Consider the following 6,043-nt stretch of genomic DNA (forward strand, 5'->3'; position numbering starts at 1 on the left):
TTGAATTTTACCGAATAGAAAAAAATATTTTTTATTTATAGAATCCCTTAAAACATCGATAAACATGTTAAATAAATAATATAATGCAAAATAAACAAAAGAAAAAAAAATTTCAAAATTGACCACAGCCGAGGTTCGAACCCGGTCCCCCATGCTCCAATCATAAGTCACTAGCGCATGGTCTTAGCCGTTAGACCACGCTTATACGACGTTCGTGCTACTACATAGCTTTAATTACCCTCTTCCCGTTAGTTAAACAAAAGACATGAGGGGCGACTGCGATCTCCCTAATCTATCTATAAATATTTACTTAAGTAGGGTGGTTTAATTCATAGAGGCCTACTTCCATTCCGAGTTTGAAAATTATAGCTTAATATTCAAGGGAGTTAGGCGGTCTTGAAATTTGAGCCTTTTTCCCGCCAATATATTTTATTTAATTTTTTAATCTATTGTGCGTTCTTCTGCAAAGAAAGACAATTGGTTTTATACATAGAACACCTTTGCTATGCTAAACTGTCGTGAAAATATCGTAAAACAAGTTTAGAAAAATAATATAATTTAAACAAACTACTTTTCCATATTTTTTCCAGGTTTTAAGCATTATTTGAATTTTCCCGAACAGAAAAAAATATTTTTTATATAGAAATTCCCTTAAAACATCGATAAACACGTTAAATAAACACGTTAAATAAATAATATAATGCAAAATAAACAAAAGAAGAAAAAAATTTAAAAATTGACCACGGCTGAGATTCGAATCCGGTCCACCACGCTCAAATCGTAAGTCACTAGCGCATGGTCTTAGCCGTTGGACCACGCTTATACGACGTTCGTGCTAGTACATAGCATTAATTACCCTCTCCCCGTTAGTTAAACAAGACATGAGGGATGACTGCGACCACCCTAATCTATCTATAAATATTTACTTAAGTTGGGTGGTTTGCTTCATATAGGCCTACTTCCATTCCGAGTTTGAAAATTATAGCTTAATATTCAAGGGAGTTAGGCGGTCTTGAAATTTAAGCCTTTTTCCCGCCAATTTATTTTATTTAATTTTTTAATCCATTGTGCGTTCTTCTGCAAAGAAAGACAATTGGTTTTATACATAGAACACCTTTGCTATGCTAAACTGTCGTGAAAATATCGTAAAACAAGTTTAGAAAAATAATATAATTTAAACAAACTACTTTTCCGGGTTTTTTGCAGTTTTTAAGCATTATTTGAATTTTACCGAATAGAAAAAAATATTTTTTATTTATAGAATCCCTTAAAACATCGATAAACATGTTAAATAAATAATATAATGCAAAATAAACAAAAGAAAAAAAAATTTCAAAATTGACCACAGCCGAGGTTCGAACCCGGTCCCCCATGCTCCAATCATAAGTCACTAGCGCATGGTCTTAGCCGTTAGACCACGCTTATACGACGTTCGTGCTACTACATAGCTTTAATTACCCTCTTCCCGTTAGTTAAACAAAAGACATGAGGGGCGACTGCGATCTCCCTAATCTATCTATAAATATTTACTTAAGTAGGGTGGTTTAATTCATAGAGGCCTACTTCCATTCCGAGTTTGAAAATTATAGCTTAATATTCAAGGGAGTTAGGCGGTCTTGAAATTTGAGCCTTTTTCCCGCCAATATATTTTATTTAATTTTTTAATCTATTGTGCGTTCTTCTGCAAAGAAAGACAATTGGTTTTATACATAGAACACCTTTGCTATGCTAAACTGTCGTGAAAATATCGTAAAACAAGTTTAGAAAAATAATATAATTTAAACAAACTACTTTTCCATATTTTTTCCAGGTTTTAAGCATTATTTGAATTTTCCCGAACAGAAAAAAATATTTTTTATATAGAAATTCCCTTAAAACATCGATAAACACGTTAAATAAACACGTTAAATAAATAATATAATGCAAAATAAACAAAAGAAGAAAAAAATTTAAAAATTGACCACGGCTGAGATTCGAATCCGGTCCACCACGCTCAAATCGTAAGTCACTAGCGCATGGTCTTAGCCGTTGGACCACGCTTATACGACGTTCGTGCTAGTACATAGCATTAATTACCCTCTCCCCGTTAGTTAAACAAGACATGAGGGATGACTGCGACCACCCTAATCTATCTATAAATATTTACTTAAGTAGGGTGGTTTAATTCATAGAGGCCTACTTCCATTCCGAGTTTGAAAATTATAGCTTAATATTCAAGGGAGTTAGGCGGTCTTGAAATTTAAGCCTTTTTCCCGCCAATTTATTTTATTTAATTTTTTAATCCATTGTGCGTTCTTCTGCAAAGAAAGACAATTGGTTTTATACATAGAACACCTTTGCTATGCTAAACTGTCTTGAAAATATCGTAAAACAAGTTTAGAAAAATAATATAATTTAAACAAACTACTTTTCCGGGTTTTTTGCAGTTTTTAAGCATTATTTGAATTTTACCGAATAGAAAAAAATATTTTTTATTTATAGAATCCCTTAAAACATCGATAAACATGTTAAATAAATAATATAATGCAAAATAAACAAAAGAAAAAAAAATTTCAAAATTGACCACAGCCGAGGTTCGAACCCGGTCCCCCATGCTCCAATCATAAGTCACTAGCGCATGGTCTTAGCCGTTAGACCACGCTTATACGACGTTCGTGCTACTACATAGCTTTAATTACCCTCTTCCCGTTAGTTAAACAAAAGACATGAGGGGCGACTGCGATCTCCCTAATCTATCTATAAATATTTACTTAAGTAGGGTGGTTTAATTCATAGAGGCCTACTTCCATTCCGAGTTTGAAAATTATAGCTTAATATTCAAGGGAGTTAGGCGGTCTTGAAATTTGAGCCTTTTTCCCGCCAATATATTTTATTTAATTTTTTAATCTATTGTGCGTTCTTCTGCAAAGAAAGACAATTGGTTTTATACATAGAACACCTTTGCTATGCTAAACTGTCGTGAAAATATCGTAAAACAAGTTTAGAAAAATAATATAATTTAAACAAACTACTTTTCCATATTTTTTCCAGGTTTTAAGCATTATTTGAATTTTCCCGAACAGAAAAAAATATTTTTTATATAGAAATTCCCTTAAAACATCGATAAACACGTTAAATAAACACGTTAAATAAATAATATAATGCAAAATAAACAAAAGAAGAAAAAAATTTAAAAATTGACCACGGCTGAGATTCGAATCCGGTCCACCACGCTCAAATCGTAAGTCACTAGCGCATGGTCTTAGCCGTTGGACCACGCTTATACGACGTTCGTGCTAGTACATAGCATTAATTACCCTCTCCCCGTTAGTTAAACAAGACATGAGGGATGACTGCGACCACCCTAATCTATCTATAAATATTTACTTAAGTAGGGTGGTTTAATTCATAGAGGCCTACTTCCATTCCGAGTTTGAAAATTATAGCTTAATATTCAAGGGAGTTAGGCGGTCTTGAAATTTAAGCCTTTTTCCCGCCAATTTATTTTATTTAATTTTTTAATCCATTGTGCGTTCTTCTGCAAAGAAAGACAATTGGTTTTATACATAGATCACCTTTGCTATGCTAAACTGTCGTGAAAATATCGTAAAACAAGTTTAGAAAAATAATATAATTTAAACAAACTACTTTTCCGGATTTTTTCCAGTTTTTAAGCATTATTTGAATTTTCCCGAACAGAAAAAAATATTTTTTATATATAGAATCCCTTAAAACATCGATAAACACGTTAAATAAATAACATAATGCAAAATAAACAAATGAAAAAAAAATTTAAAAATTGACCACAGCCGAGGTTCGAACCCGGTCCCTCACGCTCCAATCGTAAATCACTAGCGCATGGTCTTAGCCGTTGGACCACGCTTATACGACTTTCGTGCTACAACATAGCTTTAATTACCCTCTCCCCGTTAGTTAAACAAAAGACATGAGGGGTGACTGCGATCTCCCTAATTTATCTATAAATATTTACTTAAGTAGGGTGGTTTGGTTCATAGAGGCCTTCTTTTATTCCGACTTTGAAAATTATAGCTTAATATTCAAGGGAGTTAGGCGGTCTTGAAATTTGAGCCTTTTTCCCACCAATTTATTTTATTTAATTTTTTAATCCATTGTGCGTTCTTCTGCAAAGGAAGACAATTGGTTTTATACATAGAAAACCTTTGCTATGCTAAACTGTCGTGAAAATATCGCAAAACAAGTTTAGAAAAATAATATAATTTAAACAAACTACTTTTCCGGGTTTTTTCCAGTTTTTAAGCATTATTTGAATTTTCCCAAACAGAAGAAAATATTTTTTATACATAGAATCCCTTAAAACATCGATAAACACGTTAAATAAATAATCTAATGCAAAATAAACAAAAGAAGAAAAAAAATTTTAAAATTGACGACAGCCGAGGTTCGAACCCGGTCCCCCACGCTCCAATCGTAAGTCACTAGCGCATGGTCGTAGCCGTCGGACCACGCTTATACGACGTTCGTGCTACTGAGGAGCTTAAATTACCCTCTCCCCGTTAGTTAAACAAGACATGAGGGATGACTGCGACCACCCTAATCTATCTATAAATATTTACTTAAGTTGGGTGGTTTGCTTCATATAGGCCTACTTCCATTCCGAGTTTGAAAATTATAGCTTAATATTCAAGGGAGTTAGGCGGTCTTGAAATTTAAGCCTTTTTCCCGCCAATTTATTTTATTTAATTTTTTAATCCATTGTGCGTTCTTCTGCAAAGAAAGACAATTGGTTTTATACATAGAACACCTTTGCTATGCTAAACTGTCGTGAAAATATCGTAAAACAAGTTTAGAAAAATAATATAATTTAAACAAACTACTTTTCCGGGTTTTTTGCAGTTTTTAAGCATTATTTGAATTTTACCGAATAGAAAAAAATATTTTTTATTTATAGAATCCCTTAAAACATCGATAAACATGTTAAATAAATAATATAATGCAAAATAAACAAAAGAAAAAAAAATTTCAAAATTGACCACAGCCGAGGTTCGAACCCGGTCCCCCATGCTCCAATCATAAGTCACTAGCGCATGGTCTTAGCCGTTAGACCACGCTTATACGACGTTCGTGCTACTACATAGCTTTAATTACCCTCTTCCCGTTAGTTAAACAAAAGACATGAGGGGCGACTGCGATCTCCCTAATCTATCTATAAATATTTACTTAAGTAGGGTGGTTTAATTCATAGAGGCCTACTTCCATTCCGAGTTTGAAAATTATAGCTTAATATTCAAGGGAGTTAGGCGGTCTTGAAATTTGAGCCTTTTTCCCGCCAATATATTTTATTTAATTTTTTAATCTATTGTGCGTTCTTCTGCAAAGAAAGACAATTGGTTTTATACATAGAACACCTTTGCTATGCTAAACTGTCGTGAAAATATCGTAAAACAAGTTTAGAAAAATAATATAATTTAAACAAACTACTTTTCCATATTTTTTCCAGGTTTTAAGCATTATTTGAATTTTCCCGAACAGAAAAAAATATTTTTTATATAGAAATTCCCTTAAAACATCGATAAACACGTTAAATAAACACGTTAAATAAATAATATAATGCAAAATAAACAAAAGAAGAAAAAAATTTAAAAATTGACCACGGCTGAGATTCGAATCCGGTCCACCACGCTCAAATCGTAAGTCACTAGCGCATGGTCTTAGCCGTTGGACCACGCTTATACGACGTTCGTGCTAGTACATAGCATTAATTACCCTCTCCCCGTTAGTTAAACAAGACATGAGGGATGACTGCGACCACCCTAATCTATCTATAAATATTTACTTAAGTAGGGTGGTTTAATTCATAGAGGCCTACTTCCATTCCGAGTTTGAAAATTATAGCTTAATATTCAAGGGAGTTAGGCGGTCTTGAAATTTAAGCCTTTTTCCCGCCAATTTATTTTATTTAATTTTTTAATCCATTGTGCGTTCTTCTGCAAAGAAAGACAATTGGTTTTATACATAGAACACCTTTGCTATGCTAAACTGTCTTGAAAATATCGTAAAACAAGTTTAGAAAAATAATATAATT

Source organism: Parasteatoda tepidariorum, chromosome 7 (genome assembly GCF_982258835.1).
Source record: "Parasteatoda tepidariorum strain Cologne lab strain chromosome 7, Ptep-v5.0, whole genome shotgun sequence".
In the NCBI taxonomy this organism is placed as follows: Eukaryota; Metazoa; Arthropoda; class Arachnida; order Araneae; family Theridiidae; genus Parasteatoda; species Parasteatoda tepidariorum.